The sequence below is a fragment of the Leuresthes tenuis genome, unplaced genomic scaffold (assembly GCF_036924035.1).
Source record: "Leuresthes tenuis unplaced genomic scaffold, fLeuTen1.0.hap1 SCAF_17, whole genome shotgun sequence".
Lineage (NCBI taxonomy): Eukaryota > Metazoa > Chordata > Actinopteri > Atheriniformes > Atherinopsidae > Leuresthes > Leuresthes tenuis.
Window position 1 is genome coordinate 23,806,694 of NW_027325371.1, and position 18,638 is coordinate 23,825,331.

The 18,638-nt window shown below is 41.9% G+C and overlaps 3 non-coding genes across 3 annotated transcripts; 2 read left to right on the top strand and 1 right to left on the bottom strand.

Moving 5' to 3' along the window:
• Positions 1–1,437: 1,437 nt before the first annotated feature.
• On the bottom strand, positions 1,438–1,551 carry LOC140274175 (U5 spliceosomal RNA). Its single transcript, XR_011908152.1, has one exon. It is a non-coding gene; the product is annotated as a U5 spliceosomal RNA (small nuclear RNA).
• A 16,481-nt stretch (positions 1,552–18,032) lies between these two features.
• Positions 18,033–18,146, top strand: LOC140274310 (U5 spliceosomal RNA). Its single transcript, XR_011908275.1, has one exon. It is a non-coding gene; the product is annotated as a U5 spliceosomal RNA (small nuclear RNA).
• A 308-nt stretch (positions 18,147–18,454) lies between these two features.
• On the top strand, positions 18,455–18,638 carry LOC140274216 (U2 spliceosomal RNA). The gene has a single exon (XR_011908190.1). It is a non-coding gene; the product is annotated as a U2 spliceosomal RNA (small nuclear RNA).

An 18,638-nucleotide genomic window follows, 5' to 3' on the forward strand; every position in this document is an offset into this window, starting at 1 on the left:
ACCTTCTTGCAGCCGAACACTTCCGCTTTTAGTGTTCTATGAGGCATTCACATATTTTTTTTCACCTTATTTTATAGATTATGGTTGGAAATTCTCACCCACTCTCATCCGAAGACCTCTCCTCCCGCTTTTGTTAATATATAGTCGGGCATTCGAACCTTTTCTTACCCGCTTTTTACAAATTATAGTCGAACATTCACACCTACTTGCAGCTGAATACTTCCGCTCCACCTTGTAGGTATGTATGGTTGGCATTTGCACCTCTTTTTATACTGATTGCTGAAGATTAAGTTGTACTTTCTCAAACTACAACTTTTTTTTATTTGTTGAAACTTGATTTGAAGTGGATAAATAAGGAGGACAAACAGTTTTAAGTCAGGGTGATAGAAGGAATTAATTTTATAGCAAAATCTGTACTTCGTCATATGTCGAGAGATGCTTATTGCTGAAGAAGTTCTTTCTCATTCTACAAAGTACAACGTTGTTTATCGTTGAAACTTGATTAGACATGAATAAATATGAAGGACAAAGCAGTCTTAACTTGGTTTGAGTTAATGAATTCGTTTTATAGGAGAATTCGAATTCGTGCATAACTCATAAAATAGAGCTTATTTTCGGATTCCTGAAGAATGATTCTGGTTCTTTCTAATAATACAAAGTTTGTTGTTTATTGTTGAAACTTCATCAGAAGTGAAGAAATAAATGAATGCCTATCAACAAATTGACCTTCTGTTGACCTTCGGGGAGGTGAGTATCTTCACTAGACTCACCTGTCTGCTCTTCCTCCTCATTTAGCGTAGCTCCACCCTCTGCCTGTGAATTCTCACAGACTTCAACACTGAGTGGTGAGGCCTCTACAGGCCCCTCCCCTTTTTGCTCCTCACTTCCAATCCAAGCTTTTGGCGGGAAGTTTGAATTTATTGGGTCAACCTCTTCACTTTGTTCACCAACTGCCACCTTTGGTCCTTCTCTTTGTTGGCTTGACTGTGGCTTTACCGTCTTTAATTTGTTGGCAAAAGATTTAGGGCAATCTCTGAAGAGGTGATTTTATTCTCCACAGAGATTACATTTCCTGCCATTTGGACACTCTCCAAAAGTTTGCCCAATTTCTCTGCTCTTCCCACATAACACCTTGGTACAAGCCTCAACCAGGTGCCCATGCTCACCACACTTGCGGCAGAACTTGGGCTGCCCCTGGTAGTGGATGTAACCTCGGTTTTCAAGGTGGCCAGAGTGTCGCCCACCCGCTGCACTGAGCACTCTTCAGCCCTTTTAAATGGTATAACTTTGCACTCCCGCACGCTCCAGCACCATTCAAGCAACAACTTTGCACTCCAGCTTCGAACATCGGCACAGTCGCAACAAGTAAGTCGACTCTACTCAGAGAAGTCACTCTGCACAGTAACAAGATTTCTTTTGCACGGACAGAAAGGGCTTCACCCGCAAAGGTAAAGCCTGCCAAAAATAGAAACAACTCATTAGTGCTGCTCTCCACAGAAATCTTTAGTAAAAGGCGAAAGACTTGTACGTTATGAAGAGAAACCAGAGTACGGTTATCCGTCACTGCGGGAGCAGGGCATCAGGCTTGTTGGCATAGCCACCTTCCCCATGGTGAGCTTTGCTTGGTTGAGACGCTTGCCCCCCCCCCCCCCCCCCGCTCCTCGGCTGACCAAGTAGGAACAATCGGGCCCTATTCGATGGCTGCCTTGTCTTTTACTCTGTGCAAAAGACAAGGCAGCAACAAAAACACCACGAGAATCCCGTATTGAGGCTTTGTTCTGACCGCTCATTCGGGGTCGCGTTTCTTTCAAGCAATTCTCCTGGTTAGCCCACACTCGGCTCGCTCCCATAGCCGTGTTAAAGTCTACTTCGCATTCACCCTCTTTTCTCAGCAGACTCTTGGGATTTTATCTATAAAATGAATTCCTTCACTCAAACTATGTGAAAACTGCTTTGTCCTTAATATTTACCATGTCTAGAAAGATTTAAACAAAAAAAACAACGTTGTACTTTGCAGTAAAAGAAAGAGCAAATCTAAAGTTTCAGGAATCCGAGAATAAGCTTACTTTCATGAGTTCTTCACGATTTCGGATTTTGCTATAAAATGAATTCCTTCACTCAAACTAAATTAAAACTGCTAAACCGCTAATCTGTTATATGTAAGGCAGATGTCAAATTCACCGAAATAGGATCAAAGGGTATTCGGCCAATCGAGCTGTAGCAGCTTCGGTAAAAGAGTATAAGTTGAAGAGTTTGTGAATAAAGGTGTGCGCACACATAGTGTGCTGTAGGAAAATAGGCAGGGAGCAATGCCGGCTGGGGTATATATTCTTGTATGTTGTCTGACTGTTTGATTTGAATGTGTTGTGTAAGTGTCCTGTTGAATGTTACATGTTTGGGCTTTGGCACGCTTCACTGTGGTTGTTAACTGTGTGGTGTGTCCTGAAATGTTATATGTTTGGGCTGTGTGACATGCTTAATGCTTGTCAGTAGCTACCCACTTATTCATATACTATCAAAGTATGTCCGGACTTCTTATGTTGTCAGTTCCCATCAAAAGCGGAAGCGGAGCTCTTCGGATGCAAGTGGGTGTGAATATCCCACCATACAAGTATGGTGGAGAGGAAGCTGTGAATGGCCGACCATAGTAAAAGGCGGGTGAGAGAAGGTGCGAATGTCAAACCATACATAATCAAAACAGGGAGCGGAGGTGTTCTGCTGTAAGAAGGTGTGAATGTCCAACCATAGTTGGTAAAAAGCGGGTAAGAAAAGGTTAAAATACCCGACTGTACACAATCAATAGCGGGAGCGGAGTTGTTCGGCTACTAAAAGGTGTGCAAGTCCGACCATGGTTTGTAAAAAGCGGGTAAGAAAAGCTGCGAATGCCCGACAATGTATGATCAAAAGAGGGAGTGGAGGTTTTCGGCTGCAAGAAGGTCTGAATGTCCAACCATAATTTGTAAAAAACGGGGAAGAAAAGGCTCGAAAGCCCGACTATACACCATCAAAAGTGGGAGCGGAGGTGTTCAGCTGCAAGACGGTCTGAATGTCCATCAATAATTGCTAGAAAACATGAAAGAAAATTTTCGAATATCAAACTGCACATGATCATAAGCGGGAGAGGAGGTGTTCAGCTGCAAGAAGGTGTGAATGTCTACCCATAATTACTGAAAAATGGGTAAGAAAAGGTGCGAATGCCTAACCATACATCATCAAAAGAGGGAGCGGAGGTGTTCCGCTGTAAGACGGTGTGAATGTCCGACCATAGATGGTAAAAAGCGGGTAAGAAAAGGTTAAATTACCTGACTGTACACAATCAAAAGAGGGAGCAGAGTTGTTCAGCTAAGAGAAGGTGTGAAAGTCCGACCTTGGTTTGTAAAAAGCGGGTAAGAAAAGGTTCGTATGCCCGAATATACACCATCAAAAGCGGAAGCGGAGGTGTTCGGCTGCAAGATATTGTGAACGTCCGACCAAAGTTTGTAAAAAGCAGTTAAGAAAAGGTTCGAATATCTAACCAAACATAATCAAAAGCGGGAGCAGAGCTGTTCGACTGGAAGTAGGTGTGAATGTCAGATCATAATTTGCAAAAAGCTGATGAGAAAGGGTGAGAATGCCCGACTATACACCATCAAATGCGGTAGCGGAGTTGTTCGGCTGTGAGTAGGTGTGAATCTCCAACCATAATTGCTGAAAAATTTGTTAGAAAAGGTAAAAATGCCGGTCCATACATCATCAAAATCGGGAGAGGTGGTGTTCAGCTGCAAGGTCTAAATGTCCATCAATAATTGCTAGAAAACATGAAAGAAAATTTTCGAAAATCAAACCACACATGATCATAAGTGGGAGAGGAGGTGTTCAGCTGCAAGAAGGTGTGAATGTCCACCCATAATACCTGAAAAATGGGTAAAAAAAAGGTGCGAATGCCCAACCATACATCATCAAAAGCAGGAGTGCATGTGTTCGGCTACAAGAAGGTGTGAACGTCCAACCAAAGTTTGTAAAAAGCAGTTAAGAAAAGGTTCGAATATCCAACCATACATAATCAAAAGCGGGAGAAGAGCTGTTCGACTGCAAGTAGGTGTGAATGTCAGATCATAATTTGCAAAAAGCTGATGAGAAAGGGTGAGAATGCCCGACTATACACCATCAAATGCGGTAGCGGAGTTGTTCGGCTGTGAGTAGGTGTGAATCTCCAACCATAATTGCTGAAAAATGTGTTAGAAAAGGTAAAAATGCCGGTCCATACATAATCAAAATCGGGAGAGGTGGTGTTCATTTGCAAGAAGGTCTAAATGTCCATCAATAATTGCTAGAAAACATGAAAGAAAATTTTCGAAAATCAAACCACACATGATCATAAGTGGGAGAGGAGGTGTTCAGCTGCAAGAAGGTGTGAATGTCCACCCATAATACCTGAAAAATGGGTAAAAAAAAGGTGCGAATGCCCAACCATACATCATCAAAAGCAGGAGTGCATGTGTTCGGCTACAAGAAGGTGTGAACGTCCAACCAAAGTTTGTAAAAAGCAGTTAAGAAAAGGTTCGAATATCCAACCATACATAATCAAAAGCGGGAGCAGAGCTGTTCGACTGCAAGTAGGTGTGAATGTCAGATCATAATTTGCAAAAAGCTGATGAGAAAGGGTGAGAATGCCCGACTATACACCATCAAATGCGGTAGCGGAGTTGTTCGGCTGTGAGTAGGTGTGAATCTCCAACCATAATTGCTGAAAAATGTGTTAGAAAAGGTAAAAATGCCGGTCCATACATAATCAAAATCGGGAGAGGTGATGTTCAGCTGCAAGAAGGTCTAAATGTCCATCAATAATTGCTAGAAAACATGAAAGAAAATTTTCGAAAATCAAACCACACATGATCATAAGTGGGAGAGGAGGTGTTCAGCTGTAAGAAGGTGTGAATGTCCACCCATAATTCCTGAAAAATGGGTAAAAAAAAGGTGCGAATGCCCAACCATACATCATCAAAAGCAGGAGTGCATGTGTTCGGCTACAAGAAGGTGTGAACGTCCAACCAAAGTTTGTAAAAATCAATTAAGAAAAGGTTCGAATATCCAACCATACATAATCAAAAGCGGGAGCAGAGCTGTTCGACTGCAAGTAGGTGTGAATGTCAGATCATAATTTGCAAAAAGCTGATGAGAAAGGGTGAGAATGCCCGACTATACACCATCAAATGCGGGAGCGGAGTTGTTCGGCTGTGAGTAGGTGTGAATCTCCGACCATAATTGCTGAAAAATGTGTTAGAAAAGGTAAGAATGCCGGTCCATACATCATCAAAAGTGAGAGAGGTTGTGTTCGGCTGCAAGTAGGTGTGAATGTCCAGCCATAATTACTCACAAACGGGTAAGAAAAGGTAGTATTGCCAGACCATATATGATCAAAACAGGGAGCGGAGGTGGTTCAGCTGCAAGAAGGTTTGAATGTCCGACTAAAGTTCAAATATATTAACAAAAGCGGGAGGAGAGGTCTTCGGATGAGAGTGGTTGAAAATTTCCAACCATAATGTATAAAATGCGGTGAAAAAAAGGTGTGATAGAACACTAAAAGGTGGAGCGGAAGTGTTCGGCTGCAAGAAGGTGTGAATGTCCGACTATATTTGGTGAAAAGCAGGTGAAGCAAGGTCTGAATGCCCAACCTTACATCATAAAAAGCGAGATCAGAGGTGTTTGGCTGCAAGAAGGCCATAGTTTGCCAAAAGCGGGTAAGGTGCGAATGTCCGACTAAATATCAAAAAAATTTGGGGCGGAGGTCTTCGGATGCAAGTGGGTGTGAATGTCCGACTATATTTGGTGAAAAGCAGGTGAAGCAAGGTCTGAATGCCCAACCTTACATCATCAAAAGCGAGATCAGAGGTGTTTGGCTGCAAGAAGGCCATAGTTTGCCAAAAGCGGGTAAGGTGCGAATGACCGATTAAATATCAACAAAAGTGAGGGCGGAGGTCTTCGGATGCAAGTGGGTGTGAATATCCCACCATACAAGTATGGTGGAGAGGAAGCTGTGAATGGCCGACCATAGTAAAAGGCGGGTGAGAGAAGGTGCGAATGTCAAACCATACATAATCAAAACAGGGAGCGGAGGTGTTCTGCTTTAAGAAGGTGTGAATGTCCAACCATAGTTGGTAAAAAGCGGGTAAGAAAAGGTTAAAATACCCGACTGTACACAATCAATAGCGGGAGCGGAGTTGTTCGGCTACTAAAAGGTGTGAAAGTCCGACCATGGTTTGTAAAAAGTGGGTAAGAAAAGGTGCGAATGCCCGACAATGTATGATCATAAGAGGGAGTGGAGGTTTTCGGCTGCAAGAAGGTCTGAATGTACAACCATAATTTGTAAAAACCGGGGAAGAAAAGGCTCGAAAGCCCGACTATACACCATCAAAAGTGGGAGCGGAGGTGTTCAGCTGCAAGACGGTCTGAATGTCCATCAATAATTGCTAGAAAACATGAAAGAAAATTTTCGAATATCAAACTGCACATGATCATAAGCGGGAGAGGAGGTGTTCAGCTGCAAGAAGGTCCGAATGTCTACCCATAATTACTGAAAAATGGGTAAGAAAAGGTGCGAATGCCTAACCATACATCATCAAAAGAGGGAGCGGAGGTGTTCCGCTGTAAGACGGTGTGAATGTCCAACCATAGATGGTAAAAAGCGGGTAAGAAAAGGTTAAATTACCCGACTGTACACAATCAAAAGAGGGAACGGAGTTGTTCAGCTAAGAGAAGGTGTGAAAGTCCGACCTTGGTTTGTAAAAAGCGGGTAAGAAAAGGTTCGTATGCCCGAATATACACCATCAAAAGCGGAAGCGGAGGTGTTCGGCTGCAAGATATTGTGAACGTCCGACCAAAGTTTGTAAAAAGCAGTTAAGAAAAGGTTTGAATATCTAACCAAACATAATCAAAAGCGGGAGCAGAGCTGTTCGACTGGAAGTAGGTGTGAATGTCAGATCATAATTTGCAAAAAGCTGATTAGAAAGGGTGAGAATGCCCGACTATACATCATCAAATGCGGGAGCGGAGTTGTTCGGCTATGAGTAGGTGTGAATCTCCGACCATAATTGCTGAAAAATGTGTTAGAATAGGTAAAAATGCCGGTCCATACATCATCAAAAGCGAGAGAGGTTGTGTTCGGCTGCAAGTAGGTGTGAATGTCCAGCCATAATTACTCACAAACGGGTAAGAAAAGGTAGTATTGCCAGACCATATATGATCAAAACAGGGAGCGGAGGTGGTTCAGCTGCAAGAAGGTTTGAATGTCCGACTAAAGTTCAAATATATTAAAGAAAGCGGGAGGAGAGGTCTTCGGATGAGAGTGGTTGAAAATTTCCAACCATAATGTATATAATGCGGTGAAAAAAAGGTGTGATAGAACACTAAAAGGTGGAGCGGAAGTGTTTGGCTGCAAGAAGGTGTGAATATCCGACTATATTTGGTGAAAAGCAGGTGAAGCAAGGTCTGAATGCCCAACCTTACATCATCAAAAGCGAGATCAGAGGTGTTTGGCTGCAAGAAGGCCATAGTTTGCCAAAAGCGGGTAAGGTGCGAATGTCCGACTAAATATCAACAAAATTTGGGGCAGAGGTCTTCGGATGCAAGTGGGTGTGAATATCCAACCATACAAGTATGGTGGAGAGGAAGCTGTGAATAGCCGACCATAGATTGGAAAAAGCGGGTAAGAAAAGGTTTGAATACCCGAACATACACCATCAAAAGAGGGAGCGGAGGTGTTCCGCTGTACGAAGGTGTGAATGTCCGACCATAGTTGGTAAAAAGCGGGTAAGAAAAGGTTAAAATACCCGACTGTACACAATCAATAGCGGGAGCGGAGTTGTTCGGCTACTAAAAGGTGTGAAAGTCCGACCCTGGTTTGTAAAAAGCGGGTAAGAAAAGGTTCGAATGCCCGAACATACACCAACAAAAGAGGGAGCGGAGGTGTTCGGCTGCAAGAAGGTGTGAACGTCCGACCAAAGTTTGTAAAAAAGCAGTTAAGAAAAGGTTCGAATATCTAACCAAACATAATCAAAAGCGGGAGCAGAGCTGTTCGACTGCAAGAAGGTGTGAATGTCAGAGAATAATTTGCAAAAAGCTGATGAGAAAGGGTGAGAAATCCCGACTATACACCATCAAATGCGGTAGCGGAGTTGTTCGGTTGTGAGTAGGTGTGATTCTCCAACCATAATTGCTGAAAAATGTGTTAGAAAAGGTAAGAATGCCGGTCCATACATCATCAAAAGCGGGAGAGGTGGTGTTCGGCTGCAAGTAGGTGTGAATGTCCATTAATAATTGCTTTAAAACATGAAAGAACATTTTCGAATATCAAACCTTACATGATCATTAGCGGGAGAGGAGGTGTTCAGCTGCAAGAAGATGTGAATATCCACCCATAATTACTGAAAAATGGGTAGGAAAAGATGCGAATGTCCAACCATAAATCATCAAAAGCAGGAGTGGAGTTGTTCAGCTACAAGAAGGTATGAAAGTCCAACCATGGTTTGTAAAAAGCGGGTAAGAGAAGGTTCGAATACCCGAATATATACCATCAAAAGCGGAAGCGGGGGTATTCGGCTGCAAGAAGGTGTGAACGTCCGACCAAAGTTTGTAAAAAGCAGTTAAGAAAAGGTTTGAATATCCAACCGAACATAATCAAAAGCGGGAGCAGAGCTGTTCGACTGCAAGTAGGTGTGAATGTCAGATCATAATTGCTGAAAAATGTGATAGAAAAGACTAGAATGCCGGACAATACATCATCAAAAGCGGGAGAGGTGGTTTTTCGGCTGCAAGTAGGTGTGAATGTCCAGCCATAATTACTCACAAACGGGTAAGAAAAGGTACTATTGCCAGACCATATATGATCAAAACAGGGAGCGGAGGTGGTTCAGCTGCAAGAAGGTTTGAATGTCCGACTAAAGTTTGTAAAAAGCGGGTAAGACAAGGTGTGAATGCCCGACAATGTATGATCAAAAGAGGAGCGGAGGTTTTCGGCTGCAAGAAGGTCTGAATGTCCACCCATAATTACTGAAAAATGGGTAAGAAAAGGTGCGAAAGCCCAACCGCACATGAGAAGGTGTTCGACTGCAAGTAGGTGTGAATGTAAGTTCATAATTTGTAAAAAGCGGGTAAGAAAAGGTAAGAATGCCCAACCATAAATTATCAAAAGCGGCAGCAGAGTTTCGGCTGGTATTTATCAATGTCTAGATAGATTTCAACAAAAAACAACGTTGTACATTGCAGTAAAAGAAAGTGCAAATCAAAAGTTTTAGGAATCCGAGAATAAGCTTATTTTCATGAGTTCTGCACGATTTCGGATTTTATGTATAAAATGAATTTCTTCACGCAAACTAAGTTAACACTGCTTTGTCCTTCATATGTACCCATTTCTACATATATTTCAAGCATAAACTTCCTCATATTACCCTGAATGAGAAAGAGCCACACTTGTGATTAAGCCATACCTCCCTTTTGAGGAGTTCCGCATGATTTGGGATTTTATCTATAAAATTAATTCCTTCACTCAAACTATGTTAAAACGGCTTTTACCTTCATATTTATCAATGTCTCGATAGATTTAAACAAAAAACAACGTTGTACTTTGCAATAAAAGAAAGAGCAAATCAAAAGTTTTAGGAATCCGAGAATAAGCTTATTTTCACGAGTTCTGCACGATTTCGGATTTTATGTATAAAATGAATTCATTCACTCAAACCAAGTTAAAACTGCTTTTTCCTTCATATTTATCAATGTCTAGATCGACTTCAACAAAGAACAACATTGTATTTTGCAGTAGAAGAAAGAGCAAAACTGAAGGATCAGGAATCCGAGAATAAGCTTCTTTTCATACGTTCTGCATGATTTGGGATTTTATGTATAAAATGAATTCCTTCACTCAAACTAAGTTAACACTGCTTTGTATTTCATATGTACCCATTTCTACATATATTTCAAGCATAAACTTCCTCATACTACCCTGAATGAGAAAGAACCACACTTGTGATTAAGCCATACGCCCCTTTTGAGGAGTTCTGCATGATTTGGGATTTTATCTATAAAATCAATTCCTTCACTCAAACTATGTTAAAACGGCTTTTACCTTCATATTTATCAATGTCTCGATAGATTTAAACAAAAAAACAACGTTGTACTTTGCAGTAAAAGAAAGAGCCAATCAAAAGTTTTAGGAATCCGAGAATAAGCTTATTTTCATGAGTTCTGCACGATTTCGGATTTTATGTATAAAATGAATTCATTCACTCAAACCAAGTTAAAACTGCTTTTTCCTTCATGTTTATCAATGTCTAGATCAACTTCAACAAAGAACAACATTGTATTTTGCAGTAGAAGAAAGAGCAACACTGAAGGATCAGAATCCGAGAATAAGCTTATTTTCTTATGGGCAAGTGGGAACTGCTTTGTCCTTCATATTTATCAATGTGTAGATGGATTTCAACTTCTTCTACTGCAAAGTCCAATGTTTTTCTTTGTTGAAGTCGATCTAGACTTTGATGAATATGGAAGGACAAAGCAGTTTTAACTTGGTTTGAGCAAAGCAATTCATTTTATAGCAAAATCCGAAATCGTGCAGAACTCATGAAAGCAGGCTTATACTCGGATTCCTGAAACTTTAGATTTGCTCTTTCTTTTACTGCAAAGTACAACGTTGTTTTTTTGTTTAAATATTTCTAGACATGGTAAATATGAAGGACAAATCAGTTTTAACATAGTTTGAGTGAAGTAATGCATTTTATAAGCAAAATCCCAAATCATGCAGAACTCACGAAATGCTTTTTCTCGCTTTTCACTGCTTTTTACAAACTTTGGTCGGACGTTCACATCTTCTTGCATCCGAACACCTCCGCTTCCGCTTTTGATGATGTATATTCGGGCATTCGAACCTTTTTTTACCCGCTTTTTACAAACCATTGTCGGACTTTCACACCTTCTTGCAGCCGAACACCACCTCTCCCGCTTTTGATGATGTATGGTCCAGTATTCTTACCTTTTCTAACACATTTTTCAGCAATTATGGTTGGACATTCACACCTACTCACAGCTGGACACCTCCGCTCCCGCTTTTGATCATACAATGTCGGGACATCGCTCCTTGTCTTACCAGCTTTTTACAAACTTTAGTCGAACATTCACACCTTCTTGCAGCTGAACACCTCCGCTCCCGCTTTTGATGATGTATAGTCGGGCTTTCGAGCCTTTTCTTACCCGGTTTTTACAAATTATGGTTGGACATTCAGACCTTGCAGCCGAACACCTCCGCTCTCTCTTTTGATCATACATTGTTGGGCATTCGCACCTTGTCTTACCCGCTTTTTACAAACTATAGTCAGACATTCACACCTTGCAGCTGAACCTCCACTCCCTGTTTTGATCATGTATGGTCTGGCAATACTACCTTTTCTTCCCCCGTTTGTGAGTAATTATGGCTGGACATTCACACCTACTTGCAGTCGAACAGCTCTGCTCCCGCTTTTGATTATGTTTGGTTGGATATTCGAACCTTTTCTTAACTGCTTTTTACAAACCATGGTCGGACTTTCACACCTTCTTGTAGCCGAACAACTCCGCTCCCGCTATTGATTGTGTACAGTCGGGTATTTTAACCTTTGGTGTATGTTCGGGCATTCAAACCTTTTCTTACCCGCTTTTTACCAACTATGGTCGGACATTCACACCGTCTTACAGCGGAACACCTCCGCTCCCGCTTTTTATGGTGTATAGTCGGGCATTCGAACCTTTTCTTACCCGCTATTTACAAACTATGGTAGGACATTCAAACCTTCGTGTATCCGAAAACCTCCGCTCTCTCTTTTGATCATACATTGTCGGACATTCGCACCTTTTCTTACCCGCTTTTTACAAACCATGGTTGGACTGTCACACCTTCTTGTAGCCGAACACATCCGCTCCCGCTATTGATTGTGTACAGTCGGGTATTTTAACCTTTTCTTACTCGCTTTTTACCAAGTATGGTCGGACATTCACACCTTCGTACAGCGGAACACCTCCGCTCCCTCTTTTGATGGTGTATGATCGGGCATTCAAACCTTTTCTTACCCGCTTTTTCCAAACTATGGTCGGCTATTCACAGCTTCCTCTCCACCATACTTGTATGGTGGGATATTCACACCCACTTGCATCCGAAAACCTCCGCCCCAAATTTTGTTGATATTTAGTCGGACATTCGCACCTTACCCGCTTTTGGCAAACTATGGCCTTCTTGCAGCCAAACAACTCTGATCATGCTTTTGATGATGTAAGGTTGGGCATTCAGACCTTGCTTCACCTGCTTTTCACCAAATATAGTCGGACATTCACACCTTCTTGCAGCCGAACACTTCCGCTCCACCTTTTAGTGTTCTATCACACCTTTTTTTTCACCGCATTTTATACATTATGGTTTGAAATTTTCAACCACTTTCATCCAAAGACCTCTCCTCCCGCTTTTGTTAATATATTTGAACTTTAGTTTGACATTCAAACCTTCTTGCAGCTGAACCACCTCCGCTCCCTGTTTTGATCATATATGGTCTGGCAATACTACCTTTTCTTACCCGTTTGTGAGTAATTATGGCTGGACATTCACACCTACTTGCAGCCGAACACAACCTCTCTCGCTTTTGATGATGTATGGACCGGCATTTTTACCTTTTCTAACACATTTTTCAGCAATTATGGTCGGAGATTCACACCTACTCACAGCCGAACAACTCCGCTCCGGCATTTGATGATGTATAGTCGGGCATTCTCACCCTTTCTCATCAGCTTTTTGCAAATTATGATCTGACATTCACACCTACTTGCAGTCGAACAGCTCTGCTCCCGCTTTTCATTATGTATGGTTGGATATTCGAACCTTTTCTTAACTGCTTTTTACAAACTTTGGTTGGACGTTCACACCTTCTTGTAGCCGAACACATGCACTCCTGCTTTTGATGATGTATGGTTGGGCATTCACACCTTTTTTTTGCCCATTTTTCAGGAATTATGGGTGGACATTAACACCTTTTAGCTGAACACCTCCTATCCCACTTATGATCATGTGCGGTTTGATTTTCGAAAAGTTTCTTTCATGTTTTCTAGCAATTATTGATGGACATTTAGACCTTCTTGCAGCTGAACACCTCCGTTCCCGCTTTTGATCATACATTGTCAGGCATTCGCACCTTGTCTTACCCACTTTTTACAAACTTTAGTCGAACAGTCACACCTTTTTGCAGACGAACACCACCTCTACCGCTTTTGATGATGTATGGTCCAGCATTCTTACCTTTTCTAACACATTCTTCAGCAATTATGGTCGGACATTCACACCTACTCAGAGCCGAACACCTCCGCTCCTGCATTTGATGGTCTATAGTTGGGCATTCTACAGCGGAAAAGACTCATTCTTATGTTTGGTTAGATATTCAAACCTTTTCTTAACTGCTTTTTACAAACTTTGGTCGGACGTTCACAATATCTTGCAGCCGAACACCTCCGCTTCCGCTTTTGATGGTGTATATTCGGGCATACGAACCTTTTCTTACCCGCTTTTTACAAACCAAGGTCGGACTTTCACACCTTCTCTTAGCTGAACAACTCCGCTCCCTCTTTTGATTGTGTACAGTCGGGTAATTTAACCTTTTCTTACCCGCTTTTTACCATCTATGGTCGGACATTCACACCGTCTTACAGCGGAACACCTCCGCTCCCTCTTTTGATGATGTATGGTTAGGCATTCGCACCTTTTCTTACCCATTTTTCAGTAATTATGGGTAGACATTCACACCTTCTTGCAGCTGAACACCTCCTCTCCTGCTTATGATCATGTGCAGTTTGATATTCGAAAATTTTCTTTCATGTTTTCTAGCAATTATTGATGGACATTCAGACCGTCTTGAAGCTGAACACCTCCGCTCCCACTTTTGATGGTGTATAGTCGGGCTTTCGAGCCTTTTCTTCCCCAGTTTTTACAAATTATGGTTGGACATTCAGACCTTCTTGCAGCCGAAAACCTCCACTCCCTCTTTTGATCATACATTGTCGGGCATTCGCACCTTTTCTTACCCGCTTTTTACAAACCATGGTCGGACTTTCACACCTTCTTGTAGCCGAACAACTCCGCTCCCGCTATTGATTGTGTACAGTCGGGTATTTTAACCTTTTCTTACCCGCTTTTTACCAACTATTGTTGGACATTCACACCGTCTTACAGCGGAACACCTCCGCTCCCTCTTTTGATGGTGTATGTTCGGGCACTCGAACCTTTTCTTACCCGCTTTTTACAAACTATGGTCAGACATTCAAACCTTCTTGTAGCCGAACACATCCACTCCTGCTTTTGATGATGGGTATTCAAACCTACTTGTTGCCCACTTTTCATTAATTATGGGTGGACATACACACCTTGTCGCAGCCAAACACCTCCGCTCCCTGTTTTGATCATGTATGATTGGACATTCGCACCTTTTCTCACCCGCTTTTTACTATGGTCGGCCATTCACAGCTTCCTCTCCACCATACTTGTACCCACTTGCATCCGAAGACCTCCTCCCCCACTTTTGTTGATATTTAGTCGGTCATTCGCAGCTTACCCGCTTTTGGCAAACTATGGCCTTCTTGCAGCCAAACACCTCTGATCTCGTTTTTGATGATGTAAGGTTGGGCATTCAGACCTTGCTTCACCTGCTTTTCACCAAATATAGTCGAACAGTCACACCTTCTTGCAGCCGAACACTTCTGCTCCACCTTTTAGTGTTCTATGGGGTATTCACACCTTTTTTTTCACCGCATTTTATAGATTATGGTTGGAAATTCTCACCCACTCTTATCCGAAGACCTCTCCTCCTGCTTTGGTTAATATATAGTCGGGCATTCGAACCTTTTCTTACCCGCTTTTTACAAATTTTGGTCGAACATTCACACCTACTTGCAGCCGAACACCTCCGCTCTCGCTTTTGATGGTGTATAGTCGGGCTTTCGAGCCTTTTCTTCCCCGGTTTTTACAAATTATGGTTGGACATTCAGACCTTGCAGCCGAAAACCTCCGCTCCCTCTTTTGATCATACATTGTCAAGCATTCGCACCTACTTGCAGCCGAATACTTCCGCTTCACCTTTTAGTGATGTATGGTTGGCACTTGCACCTTTTCTTACCCATTTTTCAGTAATTATGGGTGGACATTCACACCTTCTTGCAGCTGAACACCTCCTCTCCCACTTATGATCATGTGTGGTTTGATATTCAAAAATTTTCTTTCATGTTTTCTAGCAATTACTGATGGACATTCAGACCTTCTTTCAGCTGAACACCTCCGCTTCTGCTTTTGATGGTGTATGTTCGGGCATTCGAACCTTTTCTTACCCGCTTTTTACAAACTATGGTTGGACATTCAAACCTTCTTGTAGCCGAACACATCCACTCCTGCTTTTGATGATGCATGGTTGGGCATTCAAACCTTTTCTTACCCATTTTTCAGTAATTATGGTTGGACACTCACACCTTCTTGCAGCTGCACACCTCCTCTGCCGCTTATGATCATGTGCGGTTTGATATTCAAAAATTCTCTTTCATGTTTTCTAGCAATTATTGTTGGACATTCAGACCTTCTTGCAGCTGAACACCTCCGCCCCCACTTTTGTTGATGGTGTATAATCGGTCATTCGCACCTTACCCGCTTTTGGCAAACTATGGCCTTCTTGCAGCCAAACACCTCTGATCTCGCTTTTGATGATGTAAGGTTGGGCATTCAGACCTTGCTTCACCTGCTTTTCACCAAATATAGTCGGACATTCACACCTTCTTGCAGCCGAACACTTCCGCTTCACCTTTTAGTGTTCTATGGGGTATTCACACCTTTTTTTTCACCGCATTTTATAGATTATGGTTGGAAATTCTCACCCACTCTCATCCGAAGACCTCTCCTCCCACTTTTGTTAATATATAGTCGGGCATTCGAACCTTTTCTTACCCGCTTTTTACAAATTATGGTCGAACATTCACACCTACTTGCAGCCGAATACTTCCGCTCCACCTTTTAGTGATGTATGGTTGGCATTTGCACCTTTTCTTACCCTCTTTTTATAATGATTGCTTAAGATTAAGTTGTTTTTTCTCAAACTACAACATTTTTTTAATTGTTGAAACTTGATTTGAAGTGGATAAATAAGGAGGACAAACAGTTTTAAGTCAGGCTGATAGAAGGAATTAATTTTATAGCAAAATCTGTATTTTGTCATATGTCGTGAGATGCTTATTGCTGAAGAAGTTCTTTCTCATTCTACAAAGTACAACGTTGTTTATCGTTGAAACTTGATTAGACATGAATAAATATGAAGGACAAAGCAGTCTTAACTTGGTTAGAGTTAAGGAATTCGTTTTATAGGAGAATCCGAATTCGTGCATAACTCGTAAAATAGAGCTTATTTTCGGATTCCTGAAGAATGAGTCTGGTTCTTTCTCATAATACAAAGTTTGTTGTTTATTGTTGAAACTTCATCAGAAGTGAAGAAATAAATGAATGCCTATCAACAAATGTGGGATCTAAACTCTAGTGCTTCCTCTAAAATAATTTCCTTTCTCAATTTAGAAATGTGTGTGTGTAAGTCACAACACCCGTGACACCAAAACGGCTTTCTTTTCTCTCTTTTCTCTACACTCTGCACTGTGAGCACACAAACCAAATCAGAAAGGCTTTTTTCTCTCTTTTCTACATTATGGACTGTGGGGACACAAAACCGCTCTCTCTTTTTTTTTTTGATTGTGTGCCAGGGCGTTGTCTCACGTATTAGATTATGCTTAAGATACGAATGGGTTTATCAGTCACATCAGAATCCATAAATACTGATCCTCCCGTAATAAAATGGTCGGATCTTATCAAACACACTTTGTTTCTTGTGACAATCAAGTCAGCGAAACAGCGTATACACGTCAAGACACTGAATCAAGTTTGCCACAAGAACTCATAAGTTTGGCAGTATTGCTCTGCCGTCAGCAATCATACACCCATTTTATTTTCGTGAGACATGTGCAGGCACCTGTTCATCTACTGTTCTATCACTATGAATTGGTTTATCTATTATCAATAAGGATACTTCTACAACTACTATCAAAGTATGTCCAGACTTCTTATGTTGTCAGTTGCTATATATGAATAAGTGGGTAGCTACTGACAAGCATTAAGCATGTCACACAGCCCAAACACATAACATTTCAGGACACACCACACAGTTAACAACCACAGTGAAGTGTCAAAGCCCAAACATGTAACATTCAACAGGACACTTACACAACACATTCAAATCAAACAGTCAGACAACATACAAGAACATATACCCCAGCCGGCATTGCTCCCTGCCTATTTTCCTACAGCTCACTATGTGTGCGCACACCTTTATTCACAAACTCTTCAACTTATACTCTTTTACCAAAGCTGCTACAGCTCGATTGGCCGAATACCCTTAGATCCTATTTCGGTGAATTTGACATCTGCCTTACATGTAACAGATTAGCGGTTTAGCAGTTTTAATTTAGTTTGAGTGAAGGAATTCATTTTATAGCAAAATCCGAAATCGTGAAGAACTCATGAAAGTAAGCTTATTCTCGGATTCCTGAAACTTTAGATTTGCTCTTTCTTTTACTGCAAAGTACAACGTTGTTTTTTTTTTTTTGTTTAAATCTTTCTAGACATGGTAAATATGAAGGACAAAGCAGTTTTAACATAGTTTGAGTGAAGGAATTCATTTTATAGATAAAATCCCAAGAGTCTGCTGAGAAAAGAGAGTGAATGCGAAGTAGACTTTAACACGGCTCTGGGAGCGAGCCGAGTGTGGGCTAACCGGGAGAATTGCTTGAAAGAAACGCGACACCGAATGAGCGGTCAGAACAAAGCCTCAATACGGTGTTCCCGTGGTGTTTTTGTTGCTGCCTTGTCGATTGCACAGGGGCAAGCGTTTCAACCAAGCAACGCTCACCATGGGGAAGGTGGCTATGGCAACTAGCCTGATGCCCTGCTCCCGCAGTGACGGATAATCGTACTCTGGTTTCTCTTCATAACATACAAGTCTTTCGCCTTTTACTAAAGACTTTCGTGGAGAGCAGCACTAATGAGTTGTTTCTATTTTTGGCAGGCTTTACCTTTGCGGGTGAAGCCCTTTCTGTCTGTGCAAAAGAAATCTTGTTACTGTGCAGAGTGACTTCTCTGAGTAGAGTCGCCTTACTTGTTGCGACTGTGCCGATGTTCGAAGCTGGAGTGCAAAGTTGTTGCTTGAATGGTGCTTGCTGGAGCGTGCGGGAGTGCAAAGTTATACCATTTAAAAGGGCTGAAGAGTGCTCAGTGCAGCGGGTGGGCGGAGGTGCAACGTGACACTCTGGCCACCTATGGCCATAAAAAGAACACTGCTACAAGTGCGCATTGTGCCAGCAAGGGCCCTCGGACCTGAAACAGTGGACAGTTATCGCTTCTCGGCCTTTTGGCTAAGATCAAGTGTAGTATCTGTTCTTATCAGTTTAATATGTCCTCTATACGAGGACTACATATTAAATGGATTTATAAGAATAGGAGTTGAAAAAGAAGCTTGCTCCGTTCACTCCAAGCATCGACCCAGTACTGCAGTGCCGCTGGGAACGGTGCGCTCTTC